At 39.1% G+C, this 16152-nt stretch overlaps 1 protein-coding gene across 2 annotated transcripts in view; it reads left to right on the plus strand.

The window, feature by feature from the left end:
* The window catches only part of FUT8 (fucosyltransferase 8), a 214343-nt gene that overhangs the window by 55943 nt on the left and 142248 nt on the right, over positions 1–16152 (plus strand). The window contains exon 3 of one of the 2 annotated variants that reach the window (XM_019551725.1): positions 15515–15581. The exons of the other annotated variant lie outside the window; for it this stretch is intronic. The gene's annotated coding sequence lies outside the window, so the exon portion shown is untranslated. The remainder of the gene's footprint in view (positions 1–15514; positions 15582–16152) is intronic. 2 annotated transcript variants of the gene reach the window in all.

The following is a 16152-nucleotide window of genomic DNA, read 5'->3' on the forward strand; positions in this document are numbered from 1 at the left end:
GTCAGCCTGTTAAAGTATCCCTTTCACCATGTCAGAAGAGACATACGTGGTTTGATCAAAAAGTTCTAAGACTTGACGTTCGGAGTATTGTTCATCAGAAATTTGTACCGAGTAGTCAAACAATCAATCAGGCCTTTTATAAAGAGGTTTGATTGAACAGAGTGTGCCTTTAATGAATAGTTGCTTTTAATGGCTTTTATATCAAAATTTTACTTAAAGTACATTCTCAATTTTTATTTTATTTTTCATTTATTGATAATATGTGCTGAGTCTGAGAAGCATTTTGTGATTGTGCACATAAAAATAAATTAAAATGTAAATCACTTAGAGCCAAGTCTTCATGCTATATTAGAAAAAAGTCAGATCAATTCTGTTAGACTGTGGTGGAGTTGCTCCAGATTTTCATTGGTGTAAATGAAAAAAAAAAATCTTTTTCATGTCTAAGAATCTGGGAACAAGTAATCATTGACCAAAAAAAAAAAAAATTAAGTGCGGATTATAGCTTTTGTTTGTAAGCCTTTAAAAAAAGTAAACGCCACAGAAGTGTACTGAGAAGTGAAGAGAATACTGTAAAGCAGTTTACCTGCTTATCCTAGCCACCTAAAAATAAACCTAATTTGTAGATTGTATCTAAACCTTTTTGGCTATTTTGTAGATAACATGTATAATAGTTTATATTTTCTTTATTCATAGAATTGTATGAAATGAATAGTAATAGTCATTATAGCCTTTTTGTAGCTCACTAATTATACATAAAAATGTGAAAGCTTTTTCTATTAAAACAAATTGCTAGTGCTGCTTCTTATTCCTATAATGTCACAACAGTTTTGGATTGAATGGATTTTATGCCTGTAGAAACAACGATTTTTTCATTTGGTTTAATAAGCACTTGCATTAGGATAACTTGGTGTTGCGTGTACTGTGAATATGTAGGTTGAAAACTTGGACCTGTTGAAGTCTATGAGAGGTTTCTTATTTATGTTAGCGAGTTGTCACCTATGTAGACCAGACTGCAGTTTCATTTCTGTCAGCTCTTTGAAATCATGCCTTCTACAAATTACTATTTTATTAATACCATTTGCTGAAAGGTATTTTTATAAATTAGGCATGGGATTGGCTGATGTTTAAATTTATTGTGTTGTATAGGAGTTTTAGATCTAGTAAAGTGTGAAAGGTTATTTTGTTCTTAAGTTTCTGCTTTAAGCATGTATTACTTTGTATTGAATTCAGTATTATTTTAACTCAAGTGATTAAAGTGTAGTGTAGGGCTAAGTGCTTGGTTGTATTAGGTTCAAAATGAGGAATGAGATTAAATCAATTTTTCAAAACTTGATGAGCACCTGAAATGGTTGTAACAAAAATAAAATAGAAGTGATTTAGACAGCTAGTAATGAGTTCTTAGGCACTTTAGAAAAAATTCCCCAGAGTTCCATTTTTAAATGGCTTAAACATTTAAGATCTGATTCCTGTTGACTTCCTATGAGCCTCGGGAGGAATATAAACCACCATACTCTGAGGCATGTGTCAATCATAATTATTGAGGGTTAGAGGGAAATTTCACCTGGGGGCAGGTTATCCCATAAATGCTTATTTCAGGAATATTTCCTCTGAAGGAGCTGGCACTTCCCACTGTAAGAGCCAGAATACTGGACTAAATAAAGTAATGGTTTGTTCCATTACTGCTGTTCCTGTTTTTCTACAGTATGTTTGCTTTCTTTAGGGGTATTGTTGGGCAGTTCTGTGTCCTAGGTGGCAACAGCATGTGGGATAATGACAGTGGCTGGGTCATTGCCACCATTTAAAGCAGTGACAGCTGCTATATTTGTGCCTCCTCCAAGTCAAAGTCTAGAGTTAATGTCCTGCTCACCCTTCTCCTCTTAGTTATGCTACTGCTTTTTATTTATATGCTTAGTTTAATTTCACATGGAAAGAACCATAACTATCTCTAACAGTGGCACCCACAGACATACCACATTGCTTCTGGGATGACCGTTTCTTACACTGGAGGCACTTTTAAATGTGTCTATGTGGCACTAAGGGCGTATTAGCTTGGGGGCAAACTGTTGGTCCTGCCGATCAGAAGAGTTAATAGCCCAACACTATTTTAGAGAAATATTTAATCTTAGAACCTCACTTTAATTAAATTTACAATGAACTTAATTTGGGATCTGCTGCAAACACCAGTATAGGCAGAAGAATAACAAAGGGAACTATACAGGTTAGAAATAAGGGTAGAAAATAGTAACATGATATTCAACCTGTGAAAATGTTAGCTATTAGAATGTAAAATAATGGAGCCACGGAGCTTCACAATACTATTTTTAGAATATATGCAGAGGAAAATAATTTAAACTGCATTCAGTAGGCTAGGGGAGAGAGTAGTACTTGGAAAACAGTAGTGCCAAAAAAGGGCCAGTTCAGTAATAGACAGGAAACTGAATATTAGCTTCCACTGGGATTTGACAGCAGTAAAGATTAATGCAATTTTTTACTTTATTTTGTAGACACATTTTCTTAAGGAGAGCAGGGACTGTAGTCCCTATTTATATGCCACTGCTGAAGCCCTATTAGAAATAATATATTCAGAAAAATGGTGGCAAGTTGGGAGGGTATATAGGGGAAAAAACAATGTCCAAGAGGTTGAGTTGAAGATCTAATAATATCAAGGTTTACGATGTGAAGAAATAACCCGTAACTGGATTTTAAACTGAATAAGAATTATAAGTTATTTATAAAAATAGTGATAAAATCCTGATGCCAGGAGAATCAATTTCTGAATTTCCAGTGACTTTAGTAGGGCTGAGATTTTACCCCAAGAAGTTTTTTGGATTTTGAAAAGTATATGACCTTTATAAACCTCAAGAAAGAGCAAGATTTATGTCTGTTTAAGGAGTATGAGAAAGTAATGACAGAAATAATTATCTATGGCAGAGGCATAACTAATAAAGTTTTCATCCTGGGTCAGGGTATCACAAGTCTGGTGGACACTCTTGAGCCTGCTACTGCAGCCTCCATTCCTACCAGCAGTGGCCAGTGGGGAATTTGGCAAGAGAAGCGGCAGCTGCAGCATAGACTCCCTGAAGGGCCTCCATTCAGGCACCCCCTTTGTCAGTGCTTAGGGCTGGTGTTCAGCTCTTCCACCTCTGTTACATTACTAATCTATGGCCATATCCAGTTATCCCTGGCAATTGTGCATATAAGCATTCATATCTGTTCTGGCTATCTTCTTACACTGAAGGCAATGTAGCTGCCTCTCTGTGGCACTGTGGATAGACTGCTTAGCTTGGGAGCAGACTAATTGGTCCTGCAAATCTCAAGCACTAATTAGGCTATCAAAAGTGTTTCACGGAAGCAGCATACCACTTTTGTTTTGGGAAGCAACCTGTCCAAAGCAGCACAACAAGTTTGAAAGGACTGTTGCCACAGACAGTTTACTGTACTTCTGGGATAGTCAGGAAAGGAAGTGTTATGTTGGTTTTCAGGAGGAACACACATTTTTGTCAGTAATAAATAAAAATCATGCAAGGGTACTCTGCTCAAGTTCTGTCTTTTGTGTTGAGATTAAAAAATGGAAAAAAATCTTTGGCATGTTTTGCAAAAAGTAGGGTGCTCATTTTAGTGCTTGGCTAAATTCTAGATTTTCCTAATTATATTCTGTATATGTACAAATTCTGTCAGTGGCAGGCCACGTTTTTTTTTTCTCTTAACTTGTGTAATGTTATAAGCAATCCTATTCCAAGATCATTGCTCAACATCATTTGTTGCAATGTGACAGACCACTAAAAATACAGTATATTAAGCACAGTACAACCTCATTATAAAAAATTCCATTTATAATAGCACCCTTCTCTTAGCAGTCTTAACAGCAGGAACTGATCTTTTCTTCTCTCACCCCCCCCCCCCATTATCATGATGTAGTAAATTGACTATTATAGCTAGCACCCTGTTTTAATGAATTTTTCTCTTGGATCTCTAAGGACTTATTGTAATTTGATTTTTGAGATTGGTAGGGCACATGACTAAAGCATTTTAATATAGCAAAATATAGAGAGAGACTCAAATAAAGCTTAATTTATAAAATAACAGCCTTCTCCAGGTTGGAAGCATTACCATAACAATTTAAAAGTTTATAGGCAGATTTTCCAGTTGCTTGTATTATTTGTCTGTGCCAGAGTTCAGTTTGTGTGATAAAGAATGGTAGTGTTTTCAAATAAGAATGGGACACTGCTTTGCATCTGTTGTTCACAGTTGTAAATGACTGTAAAAGGTACAAGGCAGCGCAGAATCAGGCTGTAAATTGTAACTGAAATCAAGCTGCTAATGTTTATGGTATTTGAGGGCATGGACACTTACATTTGGAATAGTTTCAGAAGAGGAAAGAGTGGACTCTTGCTATAAACTGTTATGTTCCAACAGTTAGGCCTCTGGTAGATGTAGTAACTTAAGATGTTATTAGCCAGTTAATCAAATTTTAAGTAGTAACCTTGCCACATATTTGTGCAGTTACTGGTATGATAATATAAGGAAGAAGCCACATAATTATTGCACAAAATATTTTGTGGTGGTTTCCATCGTACCTTAAATTGAATCTGTGGCCAGTACACTCCCAGGGCTGATCAGCACTTCCATCCTCAGGTGTGCTAGTCTGCTGATCAGTGCCCCCAGCCTTGGAAATACATGAGATCCTTTCAAAGGCCATGGCATGGCAGGAGATGTGATGTTGGGTTTGGGGATTAGATCCCTTTCCGCATCCCCTGGGTGAGTCATGGCTTGGTCCCAAACCCCGCCCCCCCCCTGCTTGGCAGCACTAGCCCCACTCCTCCCTTGCTGTAGGGGTCTTGGTCTGCCCCCCCATGCCGCTTCTCTCCTTCCTCCCCTTCCACCACAATAGGCTTACCAGGTGGATGCAGGTCTCCAAGCTGCCGGGTTGCTATTGAAAATCAGATTGGTATTGGCCAATATGCCTTCTTAAAAATCAGCTATCAGTATTGGCCCCCAAAATCTCTATCAGTACACCCATAATGAATCTATATATACACACATATACTAGAGATGTATATCTGTAGATAGATATACTCTGTGTGTGTGTAATCTGTAAAGTATATAGTTTAACATAGTTAAACTGTTAGAAATCCTACTTTCCTAGTATGCTATAAAATAGTGAAATATATATTTCTAGTTTACTAGATGACTAACTTTTGCTTATGTTTGTATCGAGCTGCATTAAGATGGCAACTTGAATTTAAACACATATACCATCACTTCAGGTTTATTAAACAGAAGTTTAATATCTTAGATACAGAAACTGTTATTTAAACATAGTGTCCATTTCCAAATAACTTTCATAAATTTCATAGACATTAGGGCTGGAAGGGACCTCGGGAGATTGAGTCCAGCCCCCTGCCCAAAGGGCAGGAAGTCAGCTGGGGTCATAGGATCCCAGCAAGATAAACACTGATATTAGTGTGAGATAACACTGTGATTATATTACAAGTATGAACTGTGGTTAGTGAATTAACCCCATATTTCAGGTCACCCTGGAGAAAAATTTCTAAAATGAGTAGGTGAAAATCACTTGAGTTTTAAGTTCCTACTTGTTGAATTCCCTTTAAAATGAGGCAGTCATTTTTTATGTAGGGTGTTTTGCAAATTTCTGCCCCCTTTCAAGTTTCTAGAAGTCATAAATCCCATTTTCTTCCCCTTTTTTATTCATAGACTGGAAGAGAAAAACAAACTTTCCAGCTTTTTTGATTCCCACTAGATTTCTTAGCGGTGAATCAGTCCAAGTGAAGCAAATATTCTTCCTGCACCTGAATAAGAAGCTACTGCTGGTAAAAGTGGGGTTAGTACTTTAACAAGTTCTGGTTCCAGGTGCTTTGCTAGTGACTTCCACCAGTTTAGTGGTGTGACTTTGTTTAAAACATCCTCAGCAAACATGCACTGTTTGAATAGTTTACTTCTAGCCCTGAACTTTTCTTATGGTTGACATGATTGATGGGAGATTTATAGATGCCAATGTCATAGCAGCATTTTCTTCTTTGGCAGTTAGGCATCTACCCTGGTACTTTGTGTTAAGAATATTGGCAAGAAAATGAGGTGCAGGAAGTGATTGATCCATCGCTGCTTTACTGCCTGCAGTTTAACTTTGCTGTTGGGTATTTCTTTCTTTAATGTTTCTTGAAGTTCTTTCAAAATTTCAGCAGCATCTGCAATATTTTCTGTAGTTTGTCCAAGGCTATAGAAATAGGTTTTAGTGTATTCAGCATATTGTCTACATTCCTTGTTAGTCTAATATTGACTATTCTAGCTGGGATATTTCCATCAATTTCGTCATAATTTTCTTCACAGGTGGTCATCAGGGTAGGTCAGTCAACCACTGAATTCCCTTATATGCCTTGAGGGAGAATTAGCTTGGATCCCCCAGCTCTCTTCAGTGAAGCTGAAGCAAACTGGTCTTTATGAAAGTATTTTGCAATTTCATCAACATTTTCCTTTATTATTGGTTTACTTAACTCTGGCTAAAGATTCATCACATGAGCACTTCACCCATGTGTTATAAGTTTCAGGTTTGCTTCATTATCTTCTATGTTTCTTTTAATCTTTGCTACATTTTGCAGCATTATCTGTGACAAGACATGACACTTGAATTTTTGCTTAAAGTTTGTTATAGTTTTTACTGCTACTTTTAAATATTCTGCAGTATGAGCATTTCCTGATGTCATTTGTTTTGTGAGAGAAACAGTTCTGTTTTCTGTTGTCACACAAGCATGTATTACTGGATCATTGTGTACCTTGCTCCATCCATCAAGGCTCAAATGAATACTTTTTCCTTTGATGCACTTTGTACACTGTTCAATTTCCTTCTTACCCACAGTTTTTAGTAGAGAGTCATTGACTCCACATTCTATTTTAATAGATTATATTAAATTTAAATCTTGGCCTGTGCTGTATTAAATTTAACTTTCATTTTAAACTGGATTATTTTTAAAAAGGAAAACTTAAATTAGAATTTAAATATAAAATTAAAAAAGTCCCATTCAAATAAAAAAATCTGATTTAAATTTTAAAAACCTGATTTTTTAAAAACTTTTTAAAAAATTTTTTTATCCACCCTGTCTATGCACAGCTATTAGAGAGTAACAGATGCCCTGCTCCTCTTTTTAAATTTTCTGCTTCTGAAGAAACTCCAAATATCCTTACCTGTTGCTAGAGGTCATTTAAAGCAATGTGTGAAACCTACTAAGGAAAATGTGTGTGTAACTGGCGCCTCATATTTAATAATATGCTTACTGCAAAAAGTAAAATACAATTTAAAAAAAATGTAATTTAATATTCTGGTTGATGTGGGTAGTTACAACATTGAAAAAGGAAGTTCTCTCAGGCATGCTGTGATGCTAGAACACAATAAGACCAAAGAGACAGTATTACAGCAACATCTTCTGGAAATGCTCAGCAACTATAGTGGGGAAAAAAATATTCTCAAAGCATTCTGAAAGCAGCTGTTCCCAACTATTTCTCTCTGGATCTTAGCCGAACTCTCTGGAGTGTCTGTAGCTCAGCCAACCTGTGGGTGACATAAAGTCTGGTGAAGTGTGTACTCAACCCCATCATCCAGATCATTAATGAAGATATTAAGTAGTACTGGACCCAGGACAGACCTCTGAGGAAACCCACTTTCTTCCTCCTCCCAATTAGATGTTGAACCATTGATGACTACTTGTTGAGTTTGACAATCCACCCAGTTGTGTATCAGTCTTACAGTACTTTCTTCTAATCTGTATTTCCTTATTAATGAGAGTATCATGAGAGACTGTGTCAAAAGCATGGTAAAAGTCAAGTTATAGCACAACCATTCCTCTCCCCCATCTCAGAGCCTGTCACCTTATCATAGAAGGAATATGATCAGCCTTCTTCGCCTTGAATATCTTGGGTTCTCCCTATCTTCTATTTCTAGATTGTCTTCCTCGTTCAGTAGCGGACCTAAACTTTCCTTGGGTATCGTGTTACTTCTAAAGTACTTTTAGAATGTTTTTTTTGTTGCTGTTTATGTCCCTTGCTAGCTGTATCTTAATGTGTGCCTTTGTCTTCCTTATATTCCCTCACTTGGGTTTAAATTTGACCTCATTTCAGGCATTTGAAGTTTGCATATGGGTATTAACTTTGTTCCATTTCCCATTCTACATAGCAGTACACGATCTCACAAAACAATATACGTACTGATTCATAACGTTGCATATCTGCATGTAGGATTGCAGTACAATTCAATTGCAAATTGCAGTTCAAGTCAATTTAGGTAAAAACTGCTCCCCTGAGGCTCTTTTCACTAGACAGTGAAAACTATTCAGTTTACTGTGCGAACTGCCTTAGGATCATAAAGAAAAAAAAAAAAGACTATGGACAAGATCCCAGGAGAAATTGTTTTTAAAGCCTTTTGTTATCAGAAACAAGGAGTGCATTATTATTGCTCTAAGGCAAAATGCAATATGAAACTTCAGGGACACGCATATACCTGATATCAGCGCATTGACAAATGGAGACAGTTTTTTAAAACTGAAGCCCCCGAACTATCTCCTTCAAAATTCAAAATGCCAAATCTATACAAGCTTAAATTGTGTCTTTAAGAGTCCCAACACAGAAAGAAGTAATGAGGTAAATATTTGGATTATGAGATTGAGTGTCTGCTTAGCATATTTGTGGATTCCACCAAGTTGGGTGGAGTTGCAGACACTCTGGAATGCAGAGCTAGGATCCAGAATGACCTGAATACACTGGAGAAATGGTGCACCATCAATGAGATGAGATTCAGTAAGGACAGGTGCAAAGTTCTGAACTTCAGTAAGGATGAAATAATTGCATGCACAAACATAGACTGGGGGATGACTGGCCAGGGTGCAGTACTGAAGAGAAGGTTCCGAGGGTTACAGTAGATCATAAACCGAATATGAGCCAACAGTGTGCTCTTGTTCCAAAAAATACCAATAGCCTCCTGGGTTGTGTTAGCAGGAGTGTTGCTTGTAAATCCATGGAAGCAGTTCTTTCTCCGCATTCATCATTGGTGAAGCCTCTCCTGGAGTATTGTGTCCATTTTTGGGCCCCATGCTTCAAGATGGATGTGGAGTTTGGATAGAGTCCATCAAAAATCATTAGGTGCATTGGAAATATAATTTTAAGGAAAGGCTGAAAGACCTAGGGGTTAACTTAAAGAAGACCCCTTCTTAAAAGAAAAGAAGACCAAGTTGGGATTTGATGACAGTCTTCAAATACCTTAAGGAAAATTACAGGGAGGATAGAGATGTGCTTTTTCTGTAGCTTTTTTTTTTACTTTAGTCTTCACAAATAAGATCAGCTATCAGATGAATAGCTAAGTTGGCAGCAAGAATAGAAAAGGAGATCATTAGCACAGGGGAAGAATAGGCTAGAAATTATTTAGAGATGCTAAATGTTTTTAAGTACAGTGGACTGGACACGGTTCAATTAAGGAATTAGCTACAGTAATTGTAGAGCCAGTGGCTACTGTCTTTGAGAACATGTGAAGGTCATTTGAGGCTACAAAGCACTGGCAAAGGGTAAATAGATTGCCCCTCTTTAGAAAAGGGAAGATGTAGAATCAAGGTAATTATAGACCAGTTGGTCTCCTCTTGATTACCTGGAAAGATACTGTAATATAAGGAATGTATTTCAGAGTACCTAGGGGAAAACAAGGTGATTAGGAGAAGCCAACACGGATTCACCAAGAGCAAGTCATGCTTGGCCAACCTGATTTCTCTCTATGACAAGTTTCTGGGTTTTCTGGGTAGGGGGAGAGCAATAAATGTGACAGAGTTTGACTTGAGCAAGGCTTTTGACATTATTTTTCATAATGTTCTCATTGGTAAGCTAAGGAAGCATAGTAGGTGAAATTGCATAACTGGTTGGATGACTGTGCTCAGAGTAATCCTTGATGGCTTGATGTCTAGTTGGGAGAAAATATCAAGTTGTCACCCCCAGGGTGCTCTCCTGGGTCTGGTACTATTTAGTATAGTTATTAATATTGAGTGCACACTTAGCAAATTTGTAGATGACTTCAAACAGGGTAGTTGCACACACTGGAGGATAGTATTACAGTTCAGAATGACCCTGATAAACTGAAGAAATGGTCTGGAATTAATAGAATGAAATCCACTAAGGACAAATGCAGAGTCCTGCACTTAGGAGAGAACAATTTTATGCACAAATACAGACTGCGGAATGCCTGGCTAGACTGCAGTAGTGCAGAAAAGGAGCTAGGACGGTGTCAAACTCACTTGGTCCTGTGGGCTAGATGAATAGCATGGGACCAGTCCACAGGCCAGATGAATAGCACAGGGATGACTCTGCAGGCAAGATTGCACCCTCCCCCCAGCTCCTGGATCCAGCTCCTGCTCAGTGCTGAGTATGCAGCACAAGTTTGTAGTGGGTGCCACAGATGTTGGATCTAGCATGCGTGTTTGTGTGGGGAAGTGGGGGGCGGCTGACACTGCATGGGTACCATGTATGATGTGGGTCCTGGTGCAGGCATTGCATGAGGCCCATGTCAGCATCAGGGGCCAGATGATATGGCTCTGCAGACCAGATCTTTGATACCCAATGGGTATAATTCTTCCACCTTGCTCAGTAGTGGTGAGAATTTACCTGGAATACTGTGACTAGGTTTAGGCACAACATTAAGGAAAGATGTGGACAAATTAGAGTCCAATGGATAGCAACAAAATGAGTGGAGGTCTGGAAAGCATGATTTTTGAGGAAAGGCTGAAAGAACTGACTTTTTTAGTCTAGAGAAGATAAGATTGAGGGGAGGGTTTGACAGTCTTCAGATACCTGAAGGGTGGATGTAAAGAGAATGATGTGACAGACTATTTTCTGTGGCCACAGGGGACAGGACATGGTTTCAAATTGCAGCAGTTGCGATTTTTTTGGCTATTAGGAAGAATTTTCTAAGCATATGTGGGTGTTAAATATTAAAGCAGGTAAGGATTTTGTTGCTTTTCTTAGTGGCACATTTTGTCTGATTGCAAAAGGTGGGATTTAGTAAAGAATTCATAAGACAAGTGCATTTGTTATATACAAATCCCACTGCAAGGGTCATGACCAATAAACTTATATGATCCAGTTTCTTTAGAAAGGAGGAGCTCAATAAGATTGCCAGTTATCCCTCTTGCTATTTGATTGAGCATTGGAACCATTGACTATAGCTTTAAGGACTAAGAGTGATTATTAAAGACGTTACTGTAATGTAGGAAAAAGAGAACACAAGATCCTGCTGTATGTAGATTATGCACTATTGTTCCTGTTACAGCCTGAGAGATCAGTGCCTGCCTTTGCATTATTAATATACTGCTGGTAGGTACATGTGGGAGATGCATTGCATTGCAGGCATTGCTTGGTCACATGTTTTGGTCGTGTCCTATTATCAGTTCTTTTTGGAAAGAAATTATAGCTCGAGTTAATATGGTTTTCAACATAGCACTGATACCATTGGCAAATATGCATATTCTTTGGTCTATGTCTAAGGAGCTCAAATTGAATTCTTTTCAGATTGAATTCCTGCAGCAGGCCTTGTTAGTGACAAGCAGGTTTGCATTACTGCTTTGGAAAAGTAGGACAGCTCCAAAAATTGAAAACCTGGTATAATGAAATGGCTTTACTAGCATCCATAGAAAGGATTGTGTTTTGCAGTTGTAGCTGCTTTGAAAAGTTTTAGTTCAATCTGGAAAGATTTTTTTTAGGCTATTTTGGCAATTAAATTTTAGTGGATTATTAGCCCTTCCATGGTTATCCTTTTTCCTTTTCTATCTCTCCCACTTCCTTCCTTCCTTGTTTTCCTTTATTATTATTATTATTGATAGACATAGATGGATTGATGCATGCATACCTACCCCCCCCCCTCTGTCATATATATAATTACACACACACACACACTCTCCTGATTTTTGTGTTGCAATTCAGAATCAATAAAAAACTAAATAATATTGAAACGGGTAACCTAGAGAGGTTATGGAAATGTCTTTGGAAGTTTTAAGGGGAGGCTAGACAAACACTTGGATGAGGTGGTTTATATGGGGGTTAGTTTGCCTTCAGCAGTGGGTTGGACTACATGACCTTTCAAGGACGCTTCCAGCCTGATTTTTGTATAAGTTTATAAAACTCGCTCATTGAAAATAGCATAAATACTAATCCTTATTATAGTTAGCAGTGATTATGTAGTAGTCAGTCTCTAATCGTACATCCCAAAGGGGTGATCTTTTCATTTTGTTTTTAATATATTATCTGAAATACTTATTTGTTACTAACTCATTAAATCTGTGGATTTCCAAAATTTCTTGTTCTGTGACGCTATCATGCCACTGAATGATAGCCACACAGGATTTTTATTTTGCCAAGGGGAAGGCCCTATTCCTTACTGTTGTGAGATTTGCAGCATCGTTCCAAAAAAGACTCAGTGGTTTTAGGGAACTGACCCTTTCTGCTTTTCTGCTGGAACAGTCCATACAACTTTACTTAGAAGATCTTGGATTCCCTACTTCTTGGTCTTCTGGAGAATAATTTTTTGCAAAATCAGCCTCCATAGCTTTAAGATCCAAATAAGATCCTTCAAAATTTAGTAAGGAGAGTAACAAAAATCCTACAGAGGAAATATACAAAAAAAAATCACTTGTCCCCCTTGACATGTGCAAGGTAAAGGCTAGGGACAGAAGTTACACACAAACCAGTTTAAGTGATCAGAAACTGGTTTAAAGCTGTAACAGAACAGAAGTCCATAGCATATAAACCATTTTCAAAATAGCCAGAACTGGTTTAAGATAAACCTGGTTCGATGTAGTATCAGACTTAACTGATATAGGTCAAAATGATTTATGGAACTTTTGTCCCAGATCCCCTCCTGGTTCAAGTTACCTCACAGTCCCTGAACATGCCAGGATTCTTTGCAGCCCTAGGCTGTGCTGTTTGCTCCAACAGCCAGGGTTTGCCTTGCCCCTCTGCTCCCTAGCTGGAGCACTGTCACTCTGGGTAGCTGAGAAGGGGGTGATAAGAAAGCACCAGACCCCACAGCTGGGTGCTGCTGAGTGGAGTGATAGATATATATGTATGAGGGTGGGGAGAGGAGGGAACCAGGTCCCCTGCCAGGTGCTGCCTGGGGAAGGGAGCCTGCAGCATGGGCTTAGCCCTGGCTCCCCAGAGCCAGGAGCTGGGAGCCACAGCCCCTTCTCAGTCTTTAGGCTGGCTGAGGGCAGGGGGTAGGGAAAAGCCTGGCACTGGGTCTTGGCTTGAACCCCAGAGCCAGGAGCAAAACTCTCTTTTCAGCCTCTGGGCTGGTTAGGAGGAGGGAGAAGCCTGTACTGGGGCTTGGCTTCGCTCCTCAGAATTGGGAGCAGGGCTGGAGTCCCCTTCTCAGCCTGTGAGTGGGCCAAAGATGGGGGGCAGAAGCCCAAAGCAGGCCTTGGTTCCACCCTCCAAAGCTGGGAATCTCGTCACCATTCAGCCACCCCAGAGGCTGAGAAGGGGACTCCAGCCCTGCTTCCAGCTCTGAGGGGCAGAGCCAAGCCCTGGTACAGGTGTCTCCCTCTTCCCAGCCAGCTGGGGGGTTGAAAAGGGGGCATGGCTCCTGACCACCCAAGCCCTGGTGCATGCTTCTCCTCTTCCTCCTCTCCCCTACTCCCCCAGTGAATCCTGAGGCTGAGAAGGGGCTGTGGTTCCTTGTTCCCCTGCCTCCTTCCCCACCTGGAGTCTTGTGAGTCCATGTGGGGCAGGGGTAGCTGGGGGCCCCCTCTGGCAAGGCTGGGGGGGGGGGCAGTGGACTGCAGGTCTGGAGTGAGGAGCACTGGCAGGGCTAGGGAGGCTTTGGCTTAAGAACGAGGGGCAATGCCATGGGCAGGGTCAGGGCACTGGTATATTGGGGCTGCTTAGCACCAGAAAGCAGCAGGGGGGATAGCTGCAGCTGGACCCACATCCTGGTGAGTGGCCAGGATAAAAAAACAAAACGAAACAAAATCCAATGCCAAACTATATAGGTACTTCAAATTTATTTTATTATAATGATTGAGACACTGGTAGGCTTCCAAATTGCCTTAGAACTGTAAATATATAAATAAAGCACTGTGTTTAACTGATACATACCTATACATATATGGCATTTCATTTTTAATAGCCGAAAAATGTGGATTTGGAGAATTACCTATACATATATGGCATTTCATTTTTAATAGCCGAAAAATGTGGATTTGGAGAATTACCTATACATATATGGCATTTCATTTTTAATAGCAGAAAAATGTGGATTTGGAGGATTTTAATCAGAATTTGGGATTTTTAAATAGAGAAAACCAGGACTTCTCATCATGATTATCTCCTCTTGCCTATTTTTTCTCTGCATTCCTAAGGAACCACAAACAACAACATAAGATTTAATATTTGAAGGGAGTAACTTAATAGTAAAACAGATTATGCTTTAAGATTTTGGCATATGTATCCCAGCCTGTAAATAAAAACATATCAGTCTGAATTTATATCAAAGACAAACTGCATATAGGCCACCAGAGCCCATGATAAAAAGATACAGCCATCTGAAAGCCATCTACAATTTCCAGTGCTTCAAACCACCTTCTCTTCTCCTTGGGAAAGCAACAAATTTGACTTCTTGATGGAACATAGCTCTGGCTCCTTGTAATTTTTCATCCCTTTGGCTATCATGTAACTCATTTCTGTGATGCCTGTTTCACTAAAATTTTGTATCAGTGGACGTTCGAAGGTTGTATTATTGGGCTTTGTCAGGGGTGTCAAACTCGCCTTGTGCTTTGGGCCAGATCCAGATTTACCCTCAGGTTGATTATCATATACACTTGAGCCCGTGGGACCTTGCTTTTGTGCCAGGTGGCTCCTTTTCCCCCACCCCTTCCAATCTAGCCATGCTGGTAGTCCAGTGGGCCAAATAGTGTTGCTCAGGTGGCCAAGTTTGGCCCTCATGCTTTATGTTTGACACTTCTGGGTTATATGATACAATTCTGATTTTTACTCCTTTCTCACTCTCTCCTCTGTCCCATTCATGGACTCCGTTTGAGAGAGCCTGTTAAAAGAAAAGGTATAATTTCTAAGATCTCTTGGTCCAATAGAAGTACTGCATCATCCAGGGGGGATCAGGGTTCCATTCAAGGTATTTCTTTACTCCAAAGAAAAAGGGAAGTCTTGATCCCTTTCTATATCTTTCTGTTCTGTGTTGTTCCAAGAAAACTGATCTGCCTGCCTTGCCATATTCAGTTCTTACTATTAACCTTGTGTGTCTAGCTCTGCCATCTGCTGGTTGTATGCAATGTGCTAAGATCAGGGTTTTGAGGGTTCTGAGAGAGAGATTGGGAAAGCTCTCTGCATTTTGCTGACAGTTAATAATTTTAATTTGCATTAAGTTTGCTGCAAATGCAAACCAATGCTTTTAGTATACTCTTGGTAGCTGAATAAGTGTATAGGTGATTGCATGATGGATACAGGTTTCCTGTCAATTTAGAATGAAGTTGGCATGACAGAAGGAGACCAGAATGGAAGGAATAGCCTGAAATGAAAGTGCAAAAGAGGTGAGGCTGAGGAATGTTGCAGAGGTTTTTTGTACGTGGTATTTCAGATGAAACAGGAGGCAATTTTTATGCACTTGAGGGGATGTGGAGGGCAAATTAAAAGTTCAGATCTCCATAGGAAATATTAATTACTGACAGTAGGCACAAATGTTAAATTGCAGACAAGGAGGAAGGAAGGAGTTAAATGAAATTTTGGATAGGTTATTTTATGAATTAGTTATTTTACTTCTCAGCTCTGGATATGCTGAGAAGAAGGAAATTGTTAGAAGCAGAGGATGATGTTTTGCCAAGCAGAAAATGAATTGAGATTTGTTGAAAAGGATACTTTATGGAATGTGGTCTTTTTTATTTCAGACATGCAACTTTGTTTCAATTGCATCTTTCTAGTGCTGTTTCTCTAAGTTTTTGTGAAAATTGGTGTGAATAATACTGAAGCAGGAAAAAAGTATTTTTCATTAGCCGGTTTAATAAACTTTATTCTTTTCGGTGATGTGTATGTGTTAAACACTGCTGAATGTTTAACATTTAGTACCTTTTCATACTTCAGGCTACTAATAAATTAAATTGCGTC

Source organism: Crocodylus porosus, unplaced genomic scaffold (assembly GCF_001723895.1).
Source record: "Crocodylus porosus isolate Cpor-Errol unplaced genomic scaffold, CroPor_comp1, whole genome shotgun sequence".
NCBI lineage: Eukaryota > Metazoa > Chordata > Crocodylia > Crocodylidae > Crocodylus > Crocodylus porosus.